General features: G+C 32.1%; 1 protein-coding gene and 1 pseudogene across 2 annotated transcripts in view; both read right to left on the bottom strand.

Moving 5' to 3' along the window:
- LOC140441117 (nucleolar protein 4) overlaps positions 1–20,792 on the bottom strand; it is a 553,801-nt gene that overhangs the window by 357,720 nt on the left and 175,289 nt on the right. The gene's annotated exons all lie outside the window — the stretch shown is intronic.
- Positions 186–304, bottom strand: LOC140442536 (5S ribosomal RNA; annotated as a pseudogene).

The following is a 20,792-nucleotide window of genomic DNA, read 5'->3' as shown; positions in this document are numbered from 1 at the left end:
TGAAAAACTGTATTCCAAATAAATGAATAGGTACTGTGAAGCATGGATGTACCAAGCAGCCTGAAATACACTAAGGGTATGAGATACAACGGTGTTTCTCAGAGCATCAGTAAGTTCAGTGAGCGAGAACTACAGAAAACATATATAAAATCGGTCCAGTCGTTTCGGAAAAGGAAGGTTTCACATGGCAACAACATGCGGTGTTCCCAAGCGGTCACCTATCCAAGTACTAATCGTAACCGACACTGCTTGACTACGGTGATTGACCGAGAACCGGTATATTCAGTGTGGTATGGATGTTGCCTAATCGATTAGTTATATTTCGATTTAAAATGAATGAAAAACTGTTTTTGAAGTCTTTCCGTACAATTTTTTGAAAATTATTTTTTACAAAAAACATTCTCGTGATAATAACAAACACAACAAAAAAAGATTATCTAATTTGGTGCAGTCGTTCTAAAGTGATACCAGTACAAACATTTCGGCACTTCATTTTTATTAATATAGATTATAAATATCACACTGAAACCAGTCAAAATGGACTCAGGGTGGCACAGTTCGCAGCAGCAAATAACTACGTAGTTGTCAGTACTAACTGCCAGAGAAAAGGAATATGGAAAATACCAGGAACTAACGAAGCCAATCAAATTGACCATATACTCATCTCAAAAAGATGGACAACAGACATAACTAATGTCAGAACGTATCGCGGGGCGACCTCTGACTCAGATCACTATCTTGTAGGGGCAAAATTACGGCAGAAAATAGCGACAGTAGCAAAAGGGAAAAATATTCAAATCAAAAAATGGAATGTCGAAGGATTCAAAAGCGCAACAAAGAGACAAGATTACAGAAATGCTCTCCAAATAAAACTCAACCGAACTAGAGAGGAAGATACTGCAGAGGAGGAATGGAGACAATTAAAAACAATTATAACGAGTCAGCAGAGGAAACTGTCGGAAAAGGCAAAGAAATGCGGAATGGTATGATGATGAATGCAGAACTGCAGTAGAGGAAAAAAGGCAAGCTAGGCTTAACCAACTTCAAAGAAACACAAGAAATAGCAGTGAGATTTATAACGAAAAAAGAATACAAGCGACTAGAATATGCAGAAGAAAGAAAAGAAAGGCTATGAAAAAACAAGTACAAGAAATCGTAAAGCATAACAACAGACGCGAAAGCAGAAAATTCTATAAATGCATAAAAGAAAGCACACAGTCATTTAGACCAAAACTAACGATATGCAAAGACAAGGATGGAGAACTACTAACAGAGAAGCAAAAAATTATAATGAGTTGGAAACAATATTTCGAAGAAAATCTAAATGCAGACAACAAAAATGAGCAGAACAAGACAATATATTATACGGCGAAGCTGCACATCGAAATTTCGAGTTATGAAGAAGTAGTTCAGATAATAAATAAACTAAAAAACAATAAAGCACCAGGAACGAACGGAATTTCGGCAGAATTATTAAAGCATGGGGGATCCGGACTCTGGGAAAGACTCCATTACCTAATAACATTAATATAGACGAAGGAGCAAATGCCAGAGGAATGGACAGTTGGCCTCATACAGCCAATATATAAAAAAGGAGATAAGGGGGAATGCCAGAATTATAGGCCAATTAAATTGCTAAATGTAATATAAAAAATTCTTTCTGGTATAATCTACAATAGATTATTAGAATACTCCGAAAATATAATTGGTGATTATCAAAATGGATTCAGACCAAATAGAGCCACTACAGATAACATATTCATACTAAGAACGATACAAGAAAAAGCTTATGAATACGACATAGACCTATATAATATGTATATAGACTTTAAACAAGCTTTTGATAGCGTGAAAAGAGACAGAATGCTGGAAGACCTTTGTAATCTAGGTATACCTAAGAAATACATCAGCCTCATAAAAATGACGTTGCAGGGTTCAAAAGCCGCAGTCAGAGTAGATGGAGAACTGACTCCCCTGTTTAAAATCAACATGGGAGTAAGACAGGGAGATGCCCTATCAACCATGCTATTCAACCTAGTTCTTGAGGCAGTCATCAGAAAAACCAATATAACCGGCCATATAAACACCAAATCAGTACAAATTACTGATGGAATAAGCCACGACTAATGGAAGTGTTCAAACAAATTGATCCTGAAGCAAGAAAAAGAAGAACTCCGTAAGTAGTGAAATTAATGCACGTATTTCCAGCGGGAATCGTACATACTATGCTAATAAAAGATTGATGACATCGAAATTATTAGACCAAAGAACCAAAATGACTATCTACAGAACACTGATTAGACCCGTAGTAACCTATGAATGTGAAACTTGGGTAATGACGAAAAAAGATGAAGCCCAACTCAGGACATTCGAGAGAAAAATACTGAGGAAAGTATATGGCCCGGTACAAGAGGAAGATGGCACATGGAGAATCAGGAGAAACGACGAGGTTAATGAGTTAAATGAAGGTTATGACATTGTAAGATTTGTGAAAAGTCAAAGACTGTCATGGCTGGGACATGTGCAGAGACAAAACGATGCAAAAACAACAAAGAAAATGTTACAATGGAAGCCCATAGGAAGGCGAAAAACAGGAAGGCCCAGAACGAGATGGTTGGATGACGTGGAAGACGACCTGAAAACAATGAACATAAGACAATGGGGAAGAAGGGCACAAGAGAGATCTGAATGGAAGGACATAGCCAGACAGGCAAAGACCCATCCAGGGTTATGATGCCAAAAGAAGAAGAAGAAGAAGAAGATTATAAATATGTGATACATAGATTGTAAAAGCATATATCCAAAACATCATAAAGCTATCAAACAACTAACAACTTTTTCAAAACGCATCATCAAAGCCAAAGATTAATTTAATTCGTATAAATCAAAAAGCAGTTAAAAATAATACAAAAGTAATTTAATAAAGGGCTGTAAATTGAGATATCAATTAAATTATTACATTAAACTGAAGGGAAACAATTCACGTTTTCGAAAGAAATGGATAAAACATAGATATACAACTTTTTTAAATTTATTTAATTTCTACGCTTTGACATGACACTGTCTCGCTAACTTTATGCTTCCTTTGTTTTATGCGTCACACGAAACAAAAAAGCAAGATTTAAGAGATGAGGGTGTCTGTCGGTAGCGACGCTGGCGCTGCTGTTCAGAAAAGAAAAAGAGGCAAAATATCTCCCGTCCTAGCACTCCATTTACTTTGTCCTCGACGCCAAACAAATGCTGAAAATGCCCCAGGACAATTCATTTTCTAATGCTGACGTCTCTTGTCAGGATACGAAGGGTGAGAAGTATTCGTAGATAGCGTGCAGCGTGCAGGAATTATTACCGAATTGGGGTCAATAAGTAGGAATTGATCATTATCCAGAGTAACTTTGTGACGATGACGTGATGATTACGACGATCGATTTTCAATTTCCAAAATATAGCTTTATTCAATCTTTATAACTGAAATAAAAAAGAATTCTTGCAAACGGAAGTTTAAAATATTTTAAAAAGCAAAAAATATCAGTTTATTGGACAAACGATTAATCTAACTTACTACTTTACTGTCCTATTTTGGTTATAGTTCACTTGTTGAACTGAGTTTTAACGGTTACTTTACACAAATTCGAAAGGTCTCGTGCATTTCAGTCTGTAGACTGAATATTAATTGTTTGGTAGTTATTACACTTCACTACTTTGGTACATTCTATACAACATAACAGCTTCCTTATCTTACATTTCCATAATTTTCTGTCAATTATTTTCTTTTCCTGTTTTTAAATAATCTGTATTAATATAATGATCCTTTATTTTTGCTTATTGTTTTTATCCTAAAATCAAAATAATTGGCGCTTAACTTCTATTTTTTAGGTTCTGTTGTGTCTGCTAACTTTTTGATACCTCTGGTCTCTCCATATTCCAATATCCATATATCCGATCTTCAGTAATTTTCTTGTCGATATCCCTACTTGTTGAATAACTAATTTTTAAATATTTATTTGTAACAAGAACAGGCATTTTCCGTCGCTACGTGTTTTACCGAATATTAGGTCTCGTCTCGTACGAGAAATCCTTAGACTGCACCAGGCTCCATTCCACTACGATTCCATTCGTATAAGAAATCCATTAATTGGTAATTTATTTGCTTTGTTTCGCCCTACCTTACTGGAGAAGATAATAAGGTTTACCTGCAATAAACCTTGTAAGGAATAAAACTATAAGAGAGACAATGCAAGTAGCAAATATGACCATCGTTCAATATTCGCTTATCTACTGTTATATATCTACTGTGTATTACCGTGATCTGCCCAATTACACTTCAGTGTTATTATTTTCTCTATAGCATCAGCCACTCCTGATTTTCGTTATAGCTGGCGGTTCGGGATCTTGTCTCGCAGTGAAACACCCAGCAAAGAACGCACCATCGCTCTTTGAGTCACACAGCTCTTTTTCACTGTCCTTCTATTCAACGTTTTCACTCCGTAAGCCAACACTGGCAAAACACACTGATTAAAATAAATATGATAGTAGATAATAAAACTGTTAAAACGGTACAAGGATCTACAACGAATGGATCTTATTATTGCGCCGTTGACGATCCAAATGGCAATTGTAGCTTTGCAAACTGCTGCACGAAAGATTTCTGTGGATGAGCGGTCGAACCATCTCCTCAGGTCTTTCAGCCACGAGTTCTGACGTCTTCCAACTGATCTTTTGCCCTGAACTTTACCTTCCAATATGATTTGGAGTAATTCATATCTTTGACCTCTCAACACATGACCCACGTATTGTATTTTTCTCTCTTTAATTATTCTGAGTAATTAGTGAGTAATGAGTACAACTTTCAGAGTCATACAGCAAAGCAGAGAAAAGGTAAAATCAGATCATTCGAATTCTGAGCTCTAGACTAAGGTCTGATCTTGTAAAAAATGTTTTCATGTTCATGAGTGTTTTCTCGCTTGTTCGATTCTTAATAGGATTTATTTTTTTGGATTACACTGGCTGTTGATATTTCCTCCCAAATATTTTATGGAAGTTACCTGTTCTATTATTTGTGCCTTGGCATACAAATATACGTTTATTGGTATCTTTAAAAATACTAGACCTTTAGTTTTGGAAACATTTAGATGTAAACCCAACATTTCGCTATGACGAACTACCGCATTTATTATATTTTGTAGCTCTTGTTGCTTGTTATCATCAGCGTAGCTGATGTTGTCTATGCTGGTTCCGTTAATCTTGAATCTTGAACCTCGTCTTATGCTTTTCTGAATATAGATTCCGAATACAGATTAAACAGTAGCGGTGATAAGACGCAACCTTGTCGCACTCCTCGTTGGATTCGTATATCTTCGGATGTTGTGTGCTCTATTTCAATTGTTGCCGTTTGGTGCCAATACAGTTCTGAGATAATTCGCAAGTCTTGTTCGTCAATTCCAGTTGTTCTGAGAATTTCGATCATTTTTTGATGGTTAACGCAGTCAAACGCTTTTCTATAATCAATAAAACATGCATATACATCTACATTCATGTCTCTGTATCGCTGTGTTAACACATTTAAGCAAAAAGAGCTTCTTGTATTCCCAGTCCATTTCGAAATTCGAATTGACTGTCACTCATCTGAAATTCACATTTTTTGTAAATGCCTGTATGATTGATTCTGAGAAAAGTTTTACGGACATGAGACATCATGCTTATTTGATAGTCATCGAAGTGTGAGGCATTGGATTTTTTTGGCAATGTTACGACTGTTGATTTTAGCCAGTCTGATGGTATTTTACCTGTGTCATATATCTTATTGAATAAGTCGAGGCTTTAACTTTCGTTGTCTGCAGTTAATTTAAGTATTTCGACATTGATATTGATATTGTCTGGACCGGTAGCTTCTCGGTTCTTCTGAGCTTTTACTGCATAAATAACTTCCTCGTTTGTTATTTTTGGACCTTTTTCATTTATTCGGTCATCCGTGGATGGTAAAGAACAAGGTTTATCATCGTCAAAAACTGTCTGGATGTACTCTTTCCATCTCTCCAGTTTGTCTTATGTACCTATAATTGTCTCGTTATTATTATTTCTTAATATTGTTTTTTGTCTCTTTTTGTGTCTACCTGTCATTCCTTTCAATTTTTTATCGACAATAAAGGTATTGTATTCAACTTCTAGGCATTTGGTTGACATCCAGTTTTCTGTAGCTTCTCTGAACTTTTTTCTAATGATTTTATTGACTCGTTTGTATTCTATTGGGTTTGTTTTATGTTTTCGTCTGACGTCCATGAGGTGCATGATTTCATGCGTTATCCATTCTTGTTTTCTGTTGTTTTTCGTGAACCCGATGTCGTCTTTTTGTATTTTTGTTATTTTCGTTTTTAGAGCAGTCCATGTTACTTCAACGTCTGTATGTACCAAGTTCTTTAGCGTTTCTATTTTTTTCTCAACCTTGATACTTATTTCATTGTTCTTTTCAGGGTTCTTTAGTTGTGAGGTGTCTATTTTTCTTGACACTTTTTCCTTTTAACTTTAAGAAACCTTTTTAGTGGAAAATCCGTTATCATCTTGGTGCTTCAGCCCTTAGAGCGCCTCGACCTTCTCAAGCTTTCTACGCCATTCTATTCTGTCCCTCGCTTGCATTTTCCAGTTGCCGACTCCGATCTTCTCGGCATCTTGTGTTACCCCGTCCATCCACCTCAGCTTTGGTCTACCCCGTCTTCTCATTCCCACGGGTTGCGCTGTTAGAATCTTTTTTATCATGTTTGACTCAGGGGCCCGGGCTACATGTCCTGCCCATTGCAGGCGGTTTCGCTTAATTATAGTGGTAATATCTTTATCTTTATGGAAAATCCATTATAACGAATGGATAAAGAAACAATATTTTAAAAAGTTTTGAACTTTGTTTTACAGCACACAGAAATAAAATAGAAAAACCACGAAAAAAATCGATCTTAGACATGTATAAATAGAAGTGAAAAGTGTATAACGGCACAAAAAGGGCTAGAACGACAAGTAATGATGGCGTATGGTACACAACAAGCGACAGTATTAAACTTGCATAATCCTGAATTTATCTGGTTTTATTATGTCTCTCTGTGATATCACTAAATTAATAGCGAGAAAAAAAATATTTGAACAGTTGACAGTAGACCATCCTGTCTATTTCAATATCAACGAGCCAAAATGTTTACCCGGTTTTCTTTTTGGAGAATATTATCGTTTTTCGACATAACGAATATAAATTCAAAAAAGCAAATTGATTTATGAGAGCGGAAAGATAAACGTTCGGACAGAACATAACGGTCGAGTGGCAGTAGTAGAACGACTCCTTTTTAAAAGCGTCGGTCGGTCATGTTTAACAGTCGTTTTAATTGGCGAGATCCCCAGCGTAATACTACACCACTAATTGCTTCAATTAAATGCTCGAGAATCTGAAAACAGAAATCCGAACAGGGTCGGAGAAACCGCCGGCCGACATGTTTAAAACAATTGCTAGTTTTTTTGTGGAAAATTTTCGTGATGCTTTATCAGGTAGGTGAACCAGCTGCCGTAAGTTAATCAATAAATCTTTTAAACATTTTGAAGATTGATGCTTTTAGTCTATGATTTTTTAATAAGTGGTTTTTACGGCAGACATGTTTGTTTGTTTTTTCTAAAGTTGGTTACGACGCTGTGATTGAAAATTAAATTCAATATTTTTTAGAAAAGAAACTAATAATAATAATAATAATAATCTTTATTAATAGCACATGGCTAGAAAAATATACATATAAATACATCAATTTATACCCTTAAAATTAAATCACAATGCTTTGCTTAACATATATCTTACATACATTTTTAAATTGAGCTAAGTTTCCAGAAGCCTTAATGTTTTCCGGTAATTCATTGTATTGCTTTAATAATCCCCTATAAAAAAGATTGTTCTGACCAAAATTAGTGTTGACCCTATTCAGATAAAAGTTATTTCTAGAACGTGTGTTGTGTTCATGTACATCTCGAACAAAGGTACAATTATTACACAAATGCACAGGTATCAGACCATTTAACATTTTATAAACAAAAATCATACTATTACATACAATTGTCTGTCTTACACTTAAAACATTTGCCATTGTTAGCATGTCAGTTCTACTAGTGTATACACTACATCCTAATATTATCCTTAAGGCTTTATTTTGTTTTTTCTGCAGTACATTCATTTGAGAAGCATTCATTAAAAACAGCAATGTAGAGCAAAAATAGAGATGGGGAGCAATAATCGATTTATATATGGTCAACCTAGACCAGCAACTTAAATTTTTTGACATTCTTCCCAATGCATAGATTTTTTTTGCTATTTTGTTTGTAACAAACTTAAAATGTTCAACAAAACTTAAATTTTCATCTATAATACATCCCAAATACTTATATTGAACCACTCTCTCCAAAGCAATATTATTAATTTTTACATCTTTTATTATGTTATTTAATTTAAAATTTTTATTCTTTATAAGCATCATTTTTGTTTTATTTACATTAAGACTTAAGGAATTATTATCGAGCCATTTTAATATATTACATATCTCTTCATTTATTATATCGATTATTTCATCTACCTTATCCCCTATTGCATATATCACAGTATCATCGGCAAACAACTGTACCTTACACTTTTTAACAACGTCAACAATATCATTTATATACAGTATGAAAAGAGTAGGACCTAACACAGTTCCCTGTGGCACACCATACAGAGATGTCTGAGCCGATGAAATGGCACCATATTTTGTCACTTGTGTTCTATCAGTCAAATATTCTTGAAACCACTTTATAATTTTTTCACCAAAGCCATACCTTTCCATCTTTCTCAATAGCAGTTGTCTGTTTATGGTTTCAAATGCACGTTTAAAGTCTAAGAAAACCACACCAATCATTTTCCCGCACTCCAGCGCACCCTTCCAGTCAAACAAAACCGTCTGCATTGCACTCTCACAGGAATTTCCTCTCCTAAACCCTGCTTGGAATTTAGTTAACACATTATTGCTTTCCAAGTACTCCACTATTTGATCATTTACACATAATTCCAGCAGTTTTTCGTATGGTGGTACCATATTTATGGGTCGAAATTCCTCACACTTAACAGTTCCATGAACCTTCTCAATTGGTACAACCAGACTTCTCTTCCATTTACTTGGGAATACGCCACTTTCTAGACTACCATTTATAATATGCAAAATTTTGTCGCCTATTACTTCAAAGGAACTCTTTAAAATTTGAACTGTAATACCATCAACATTACTTTCTTTGTTTTTCATTTCTTTCATTTGTTTTTTTAAATCTTTCATTTCTAACATTTTGAATTTTTCCATTTTGCAGTCGACATTTATTGAACTACAAATTTCTTGGTGGGTTTTGTTTGAAATAATGCTATCTGCTATGTTTTTTACACTGTCTAGAAAAAATATATTAAATCTTTCACTTATCTCTTTACCAGTAACCCCCCCACCATCAAATATTATTTCACTTTTAGCTTCATGGTTTTTTTTGCCGTTTACAAGCTCCTTTAATGTTTTCCACATTCTTTTTGGGTCGTTCTTACAATCATCTATTTTTTCCTGATAATAATTTTGTTTGGTAATTCTGATTAATGCTACGACTCTATTTCTTTGTTGTTTGAAATCATCCCAATCAGTATCAGTTTTAGTAAATATAGCCTTTTTGTAATATTGATCTCTTTTTTTAATTTCATTCGCAATGTCTTCATTCCACCATAATTTATTTCCCCAAACATCCTTCATATTAATAGACTGTTCTGGAGCAAACTGATCGAGTGCAGACAATACATTAGTTATTAGAATATCAGCATTGTTACTTACATCTATAGAGGAACTTGACGGCCACTGCATATCCATAAGTTTCATTTGAAATCTTGTCACATCCATTATATTGTACTTTCTATAGGTTTTTGTAAGTGTCGTCTCATTGTTTCTGCCCAGATCAGCTACAATTATCGAGTGATCTGTAATCTTTGGAGTTGGGAGCACCTTGCAACTAATGTCTTTTTGATTTGTAAGTACTAGGTCAATCCTAGTAGATGTCGATTTTGTAATCCTTGTGTATTCGTTTATTAGCTGATAGGTACCATTTTTAATAATAATATCATTTAATTTCATAGAGTAAAAGTTTATACTTGCCAAATCTATATTAAAGTCTCCCAATATCACAAAGATAGCATCAATCTCAATGATATCTAAAAACGCATCCAACTCCTCCAAAAATTCCGCATGACTTGCACTAGGTGAATGGTACAGACAATAGATGTAATATTTCTGGTTTTCTATATTTATTTGTATTCCTGTTAACCATATATTCTTGTTTTTTTCTTCTTTAATAATTTCTTTATAACGATACCTTTTTTGTATATAAATTGATGTTCCTCCTGTATGTCTACTTGAAGAAAAACCAACAACTGAGTTGTAGCCATCAATATCTATTTCATTTGATGCAAAATCTGAGGTAACATGGGTCTCCGATAAACACATAATAATTGGCTTTTTCTGACTTGCAATCCATGATAACTGTGTTTTATGTGTGCTAAATCCTTGAATGTTTAGGTACAGAATGGTTGGACTTGATTGCTATATTTTACAATTACCATGTGATAATTCAGGATACCTTATTTTTTCTTGTAATCGCTCTACTACTTTCTTATAGGCTTCACAATTCCTATCATATGCTTTATGTTTCAAATCAATATTGGAAATGTTTAAAACTTCTTCTGCATATTTGCAGTTTACACAACAAACTATACGTGATTTACAGTCTTTTACGTGATGCTCACCAGCGCATTGCTGACAAGTGGGCGTCTCTTTTTTGCACTCTTTTGCAAAGTGACCAAACCTCCAACAATTGTAACACTGTTTAACATTTACACTTTCTCTAAAAAAATAGCTCTTCCAACCAATATGCAACTTTTCATTTTTATTAATGCGTTCGTAGGTATGCACATCCATCTGGAATATAATATTTACCATTCCTTTTCTGTTTTTCATAGTATGGATTACCTTTAGTTCTCTTACACTTGGTTCTGTTGTTATACCATTTTGTACTACAATTTTTTCAATTAGAAGATCTTCATCTTCTATATCCTTTTTATCTAAGTTAAACACTATTATTCTGGGATTCATCTTTTCAGGTACTTTTACATCATAGGACTGGCCCAATGACATTTTTATATTATTACAGACATCCTGTACATTTTCTTTTCCATTACCCGTACATCTTATAGCAACTCCTCCATCTCTAATATACTTTACTTCTGAAACACCAACTCCCAAGTTGCATGGGTTGATTTTATCTTCAATATTCTTTCTGGTTATTTCACTTGTTTGATTTGAGTCGTTTGGTTTTACTATGATGACTTTTTCTTTTTGTTTTTTCACTGCTTTGCTGTAACTAAGATCGTTATTTGATTTCCACCTTTGGTCACACTGCTCTTTAGTACTACTTTCATTTTTTAAGACTTCATTTTCTTGTTTCAGTAAGTCTATGATTGTGTCCTTGTCTTCTAATGATGCCTCCTTAGTTTTTAATAACTGTTGATAAAGTTTTATGGATTCTCCATTCTGACATTTGAGACAGTAGAATTTCATGACACGGCTTGATAGTTGTAAGACTTTCACTTCAGATGCTGTTAATTCGCCACATTCTTTACAAATTGCATCATTACACCCATCACAGTCAAAAACATCTTTGTTTTTAACTTTAATTTGCTTACACACATTACATTTCATGTTTGAGGTTAGGTTCGGTAAAAATCAAAAAAATTTCGAAAATATTCCCGAAATATTCACAAATCCACAAAGCTAAATGTATATTTAAACGACTTGAATACTTTAATTTAAAAAAAAATGAAACTGTACTAATAAACCCTGTATTTTTAACGTTTTGACTTATAGTTAGAGAATTGTTTTAAAGAAATATTTATATACACTAAAAAAACATTAAATAAGATTCTGAAATACTTTACAAGAAACAATGCGAAGAGGATATCAATATTTTTAACGCAAACACACCATAGAACCCATTAAAACAGTTAAGGTGTGCATTGGCTATTTAGTTATGTTGGATATTTAACATAATAATTATACAGTCATCATCATCATCATCATCATCACTGGCTCGACAACCCTTTTTGGGTCTTGGCCTGTTCCAGGATTCTTCTCCATTCTGATCTGTTTCGTGCTTTTTTTCTCCAGTTTTTAATTTTTAAGGTTGTTATATCATTTTCTATTTGTTCTAAGTATCTCAGTTTCGGTCTTCCTCTTGTTCTTTTTCCTACTGGCATCTGTTTGAATATTTTGTTTGGTATTTCGCCTTCTTCCATTCTTTCTACAACATGTCCTATCCAACGCAGCCGTCCTATTTTAATGAATGTTATAATATCCGGATCCTGGTATATTTTGTATAGTTCAGAGTTGTATCGTCTTCGCCATATTCCGTTTTCTTTTGTGCCCTTATATATGTGTCGCAAGATTTTTCTTTTGAAGGTGGCTAACAACGTTTCCTCTCTTTTAGTGAGTGTCCAGGTTTCTGAGCCATATGTGAGTACCAGTCTTATTAGGGTTTTATATATTTGGTATTTTGTCTTTCTTGCGACGTTATCTGATCTTAGGTGTCTAATTAAGCCATGGTAACATTTATTTGCAATAAATATTCGCCTCTTCACTTCCTCCGTAACGTTATTATCAGACGTGACTAGGGATCCCAAGTCTATAAAGTTTTTTACCCCCTTTATGTTGTATTCTCCTATTGTTATATTTGGTGGCTGCCTTATTTCTGCGTTTTTACTTACCTGCATATATTTTGTTTTGGTCTGATTGATTTTAAGACCACTATTTTGTGCAGCTCGTTCTATTTGGTTGTATGCCTCTATCATTTCTCTTCTTGATCTTGCGATTATGTCAACATCATCTGCAAATGCTAGTATTTGCACGCTTTTATTAATGATTATTCCTCGTGTATTGACTGTTATGTCCCTCAGTGTTTTCTCGAGTACGATGTTGAACAAGATGCATGATAGAGCGTCTCCCTGGCGTAGTCCCTTTTTCATATCTATTGTTTCATTTTGTATCCAGATTCTACTTTCTACTTTTAGAGATTCTTTTATCAGTTCTATTAGTTGTGTTGGTATATTAAATTCTTTCATTGCTTTTATTAAGAATTCTCGGTTTATATTGTCATATGCGCTTTATAATTATACAGTGAATTTACATATACAGGGTTTTTCATTATATTTTGACCCCCAACTTATTTTCCTTAATTTTGGGAATACAAAAAAAAGTTTCAAATAAAAGTTGTAATATTTTATCTGTACCGACCAACAGTGTAGCAACAGACCAAATTTTGTATACAGGGAGTGCCCAATAAAATGCATCTTTAATATTTCAAATGGGACACCCTGTATATTTTTATAGTTTTGAGTAGCCGTACATTTCCTGATTACAAATATATAACATAGTGTAGCATTGGTTTTGTTCTATAATGGCGTATGGTACTACTATACTAAGATAAGAAAAAAATATATTTAGAAAAAAAATATATTTAGAAATTCAACAAAATTAATGACTTACAATACTACATTAACATACAATACTACATTTAAGATTAGAATAGATGCTCAAAGTGCCCACCATTGTTATCAATGCACAAGTAATATCTTCGTCTCAAATTTTCTAATGCGTCAGATATTGTGTAATTATGATCATATAAATTTTCATTTTTCGCTCGAACTTTTGCCGTGATAGTGTTAATATTTATATTTGAATCAAAATACACTTTTTCTTTAAAAAAACCCCCCATAAAAAGCTATCACATAGTGTTAAATCGGGACTATTTGGTGGCTATGTAATGGTACCCTTATTGCCGATCCACACATTAAATTGATTATTTAAATGTTTTTGAACGGCTACGACATTATGTGGCGGTGCTCCATCTTGTTGCCATATCATACTATTTAGTTGATTTTGCGTATAATTTTGATTTAAATAACTCATCCACTTCTGTAATGACTGTGTCCAAATATGATTCCCCAGTTAATTTATAATCATAAAACAATGGTCCAACTATTTTGTTTTGAAATATTCCGCACCACACATTTATTGATTTTCTTCCTGACTTTTTTATTTGCTTAATTTTTCTTTTTCTATTATTTTTCTGTTCCTATGAAGACCTATTTCTTCTATTAAAAATGTCTGAAGTTAAAAAATGTGATTATCTGTCCATAAAATGTTATAAAAATAATTAGGATCATTGTTCAAATTTGTAAGCATGTCTTGACAGCACTGTAAACGCTTTCTCTTATGAACATCGGTAAGTTCTTGTACCGGTAATATTTTGTACGGCTTATAGTTGTGCTTTTTTAAAACTATGTATCGTCGCACGGCTTTTCTCTAATGCATTAGTAGCATTGTTTAGACTAGTTTCGGAATTTTCTAAAATAAAAATGTTATTATGGATTTAATCTACTATTTAAGTATTTAATTTTTATCTTCAAAGTAAAGCATCTTCATCATCATTTCCTACGATTGTACGTTTCTTCCGTTCAAACATTTTTTCATTTATGACATGACGATAATTATATAAAAATGTATTTGCAGAAGGAGTCGGTCGATCTGGATAAATCAGCCTATATTCTCTTCTTGCCGCTTGCTTTTTTTTATTATCTCTTACATATATTGAGAATATATCTACTTTTTCATCTGCAGTATAATCCATTTCGGTATGAGGACTGACAGTTTATAATAAATTAATAATTGTTTCATTTTGAAATGTCAGTTGCATAGCCACCTATGGTTGCCCTTTTGTAGTACCATATGCCAATATAGAACAAAACTAATGCTACACAATGTTATATATTGGTAATCAGGAATCGCAGGGCTACTCAAAACTATAAAAAAATACAGGGTGTCCCATTTGTAATATTGAAGAGCATTTTATTGGGCACTCCCTTTATACAAAATTTGGTCTGTTGCTACATTGTTGATCGGTACAGATAAAATAATACAACTTTTATTTGAAATTTTTTTTGTATTCCCGAAATTAAGGAGAATAAGTGGGGGTCAAAATATAATGAGAAACCCGGTACAGCTGGTTCCTAAAAAAACTGATACAACTCTTAGTAAGATTTGATCATTTTGAGCAGTGTATTTGATTGGTCTCATATTATATTTATTATGACATCTTTAAAACAATTGCTAGGTTTTTTGTGGAAAATTTTCGTGATGCTTTATCAGGTAGGTAAACCAGCTGCCGTAAGTTAATCAATAAATCTTTTGAACATTTTGAAAATTGAGGCTTTTAGTCTATGATTTTTTAATATATTTAAGCAAAGTGGTTTTTACTGTAAGCAGACAGGTGTCTTAGTTTTCTCTAAAGTTGTTACGGCGCTGTGATTAAAAATTAAATTCTATATTTTTTAAAAAAGAAACTACTAATAAACCCTGTATTTTTGACGTTTTGACTTTCAGTCAGAGAATTATTTTAAAGAAATATTTATATACATTAAAAAAACATTAAATAGGATTCTGAAATCCTTATCCTTTACAAGAAACAATGCGAAGAGGATGTCAATATTTTCAACGCAAACACACCATAGAACCCATTAAAACAGTTAAGTTGTGCACGGGCTATTTTAGTTTTCATATTGTTTAGTTATGTTGGATATTTAACATAACAATTATGCAGTAAATTTTCATGTAAAGCTGGTTCCTCAAAAAACTGATACGACTCTTAGTAAGATTTGATCATTTTGAGAAGTGTATTTGATTGGTCTGATAGGTATTATATTATATTTATTATGACCGAAAAATCATAAAATAAACAAACAAACAACAAACAATTGATTACATACAGTCCATCTAATTTACAGACTGTTGCACGTCATCATCATTGACAGAGATCGAAGTTGACATAGTTGCCAAAGTATAAAAAAATCCTGAATCCATTTTAAATCAAATAGGTCACATAATTATTGCAAAAGTGGATTATACAACAGAATAAATTATTATTTAATGTAAATAAATAGAAACAAAACAAGAGAAAAAAATAATCTTGTTAAAAACAATTTGAGCCGCTTGTTTAAAAACAACATAGTTTAATTAATAGTAATAATAAAAACAAAACTAAAGTGTCAACACCGCAACTGTTAAATAAGTGTTACCAATTTATGCCAAAATTTCACCTTCGTTCGATTACAGTTACAGTGTGTTCCGAAAAAATGTTCTTCATAAAAACGCTTTATAATGCATTTATACAAATTAAATGAAACATACTATTATGTATTTCTTTAAGTTAACATCAATAGAAATCTTTAAAGATTATTTCTACGCGTATATAATAAAATATGTCTAGTGGCTGTAATACCAGTGTACTCGGCAAAGTGGTTCTAAAAAAGAACATACCTACCGCCTAAATATTTCGTGTTGGTATCATGTGACGTCACGGGCTATGACGCCGATGACGTGCAACCGAATCTAAATTAGATGAAGTTGTAACATTTTTTTATAGTTACAATATAATAAATTATTTCTAATCCTTTTACCCTGTTGCTGAGACGCCGATGGCCGTATTTGCAAATAATGAATACGCGGTTGATCGGTTGACCATTAGGAAATTTTATTGAAAATTACAGAAATATTACGGAACAACTATCTACTTATTTAAAAACGACGGTTTAGGTAATCTTCGGTTAATTCCTTCCGGCTCTAAGGCCAGGTTCCTTTATGATAAATTTGTTAAATATCGCCGAAGGCACGTTGTCGTAATTTTTCTGAAGAGAACGTAATTCCGGGGATTTTATATTTCATCACGTTTCTAGCTAGAAGGGTACCGTTAGTTTCGGTGATCGTTAGAATCTTTTTACCTTCTTAGAAATCCATCTAGGCTGGCCTATCACTTTTGGGGGGAGATACCCTCACCTTTTTTTGGGTAGTTTGGTAAAATTTTAGAGGAACCAACTTACTTCCCGGTGGGCATTCGTCGAGTAAAGACGCTTTGCTCACATTATCGTCTCTGTGTCACTTTATCTGTGCATTTTCTTTCTAAGTGTGTATACACTTGTATATTTGAGTTTTTTTTTTATCTAATATCATATTAGATTAAATATTGGTATAGAGTACTTTTAATTTTAATTAACTTCAGTGCTTGATACAAGTAAAGTATTATAGTAAATTAAATTAACTTCAGTGAAATAGTGCAGCAGTCGTCAGGAATTACTGTAAGTTACCATAATCTTAGTACCTCCACTTATCTGGGCGAATAATATGGTATTCTATCATATTTTTTTTCAATCATCTGGGCGAATCTAAGTTCATTCATGTCTTCACCTGTAGTTGAGAGTAACTACTGATTTTTACATTCAATATTTTCTTACGAATTTTCCATCAGCTACTAAGAAATTTCAATAAACATAATTACGAACATTTAGTTCTCAATCATTAAATAACAGTGCGAGATAGATAATCAAGTTAACCAAGTGCGGTTTGGTTAGATTTTTATTTCGGTAACCTTTTTGTATTCTTGTAAATTTATATTTGATTAATTTTTGTTATTTGCTTACTCACTATCAGGCTCTCTTCGTTTATAATTAAACCTGTGCATTATTATATTGTTGTATTTGTAAAGGTACTTATTATTCATATTACTGCTTATTTTTATGTATACACCACCATTTCATAGTTGATGGTGTATTTTTATTACTTGTATGTACATTTAGCTACCGACATCATTGTGTTGTTGAATATCGTGTTTTTGATTTATGTATGTATTTTATTTGTCGACTCCTAACAAAGTTTCCTGACAAGATCAGATCACAATCATATATATATTTTTTCTAATATTGGTAATATAAATAATTTAACAATTAATTGCAGAATTAAAAAAACATCTTGTGCTTTGGCAGAGCATGTAATCGATAAAGACCATATTATGGATTTTGATAACATTAAAATTTTATGTAGTGAAAGAAATAAATTTAAAAGGAATTTTTTGGAAATGGTTTGTATTAGCAAAAGTGATAATAATTTAAACAAAAGATGAGAAATTCAAAATCTAAATAAAATTTATAATTATATTCTTTCTTTATGATTTATATATAAAACTTATAAAATGTCATATAATGTCATTTAATTCTCCATATATCTGTTACATTTTTTCAGACATCTGTCAACGGTGAATAAATCTTCTTCTTTTTGTTACTAAACAAAAAAGAATGTTTAAACGAAATTTTACTTTTGGCAATATAATTGTCAAAAATAAAAATTTTATGTTGGCATTTATGACATTGAGGCTTATTTGTCATTGGTTGCTATTTTAACTTATTTATAAATTCAATTATTTTTGTATTAAAAAAATGTTTTCAAAATTATAAAAATTTTCGGAGAAACATTTATTAGATTAAAACATTTATTAAATATTTTGAAGATGTATTAGCAGTAATTTTTACTTACTAAACTAATTTTTATTTGGTAAGTTAACAAAAATTGTTTTTTCTTTTTAGTTCAACCTTGTAAGATATTTTGTCTTTTTTAGCTCTTGATAATAATTGTAAACACAATTGAAAGCTCGAGATTAAAAAAATAGTTAACCAATAGCCCTTTTATTGACTCCAACCCATCCAAAACAGTTATATATTTGTTCAAAACGAGTCACAAGTACTTCTTTTTTCTTTCTATATATATATATATATATATATATATATATATATATATATATATATATATATATATATATATATATATATATATATGTATACTAAAAATTAAAAATTAGCATCAATTCGAACAAACCACAATGTGTGATATTTAAGTAAAGAAGAATTCATCGAGTGTCCGGTCCAAGATCTTTAACAGAAAGAGAATGGATAACTGAAATCAAACATGTGCGAGTAATACGAGATAAAGGACTCACGTTTGCTTTCATGTGACTTAATCCACATTTACAGCAGAATTTAAAAACCAGGAAAAGGAAACTTCGTTTGAAAACTAAAATAGAGTTTTTAAAAGGTTCTGTTCCATCCGCATTACATGACCTCTACATCCGAATATTGGATAATACTAGAATTATTCGGATAGAGTTAGAATTATCCAGCATATTGGATAAAGGGACTTATTTAAGAATATTTCGTTGTATTATGGATTTATCCGGTTAATACTATATTATTGTGTTCAAATAAACAACCGTTTCTAATTTGGATTAAAAATGAATGGTTTTTATCGCTGTCAGTTATATCAAGTTCTCAATACTAAATTATATCTTTTGGATAATAATTTTGTAGTAGATTTTTAATAGCTTATAGCAATAAAGCAAATAAAATTTAGACGAAGTAGTGTTATTAATACCAAAGTTTAAACCAATCTCCTTTGCTTTTTATCCAGCCAATTTTAATGATACGCAATTTCGGGGTCTATCGGTAAGATATGTATCAGTAACATTTGTGACCTGGTCACAAAAATTGATCAGACTGTGTTTGATTAGAAAATAACGGGAAAAAGCATGCCACATTATTTCGAATTATGATTTAGAAACCTTTTCCAGGATATCTACTTAAAACGGACAGGAACAGAACAGAGTACGTTTAGGACACATAATGGAGAATGTGAGGAGCATTGAGGGGTGTAAAAAATATATGTCTGGTACACGACAGGTATATATGTATATATATATATATATATATATATATATATATATATATATATATATATATATATATATATATATATATATATATATCTTTAACACATACATATATAAAAATGTTCAAGGTACAAGTAGTCAGTGTATTTAGTACGTATATATGTATTGTTTTTAATATTACAACAAAGATCGATACATTTGTATAAATATTTATTTAAAATTTGTCTATTGGTGTATATTTTGATGATGCTGTATATATATATATATATATATATAATTTGTTGCAATTATAAAACAGTAAACAATGTGATTTGAGCTATACGAAGTAAATTCAATAGTCTACAAAAAACTGTGTAATTCTTGTCCCGCAAAATATAAACCAGACGATACAACTCCGTCGTATACCAAACCAACTTGTTCGCGAGGATCTCAACCGTATTTTTGTCCCAGATCTGGATGATGGAAATAGAAGGCGAATGGCGGGCAAGAGAGCAAACAGAAAGTGCGGGAAACGACAGGAGGTAAATCTCTCAGCAAAGCAGAGCGGTGGAACGGGACGGGGTCAAGAGCTTTGGGGGAGAAAATACGTGCCGTGGCTCAGAGATACGAGAGGCGGCACGGCTTTTCACAAATGGCGTTGCAGAGATCCGTTACCAAAGGGATTATATATATATATATATATATATATATATATATATATATATATATATATATATATATATATATATATATATATATATATATATTGTTATGATGTGTTTTTTGTATGAATGATGAGCAATGAGTATTTTTAATAATATAGGGTTTTTATCGCGGTTCTCAAAGAATTAGCTTGTAAGTACTTTTTTAAATTATCTTTATTATACCTATTATGAAACACATATATATATATATATCTAACTTAGCCAATGTAAATTTAAAATAAACTATCTTTAAATTGATATTCTTATAAAACTAATTAAATTCTATAGACAATCTACAATTTAAACAAAACTATCTTCAAAATTGAAATTGTTATGACACTAACTAAATTATATTAACAAAATTTTGTACCTTTCTTTCACTGAATGCCTAAATGAACTATTTTCCACTAAGTATATAGATTCTAATCACCACTGAATGTCTTC

Source organism: Diabrotica undecimpunctata, chromosome 5 (assembly GCF_040954645.1).
Source record: "Diabrotica undecimpunctata isolate CICGRU chromosome 5, icDiaUnde3, whole genome shotgun sequence".
Classification (NCBI taxonomy): domain Eukaryota; kingdom Metazoa; phylum Arthropoda; class Insecta; order Coleoptera; family Chrysomelidae; genus Diabrotica; species Diabrotica undecimpunctata.
The sequence above is the reverse complement of the archived record's forward strand: the minus strand, read 5'-3'. Positions and strand labels throughout refer to the sequence as shown.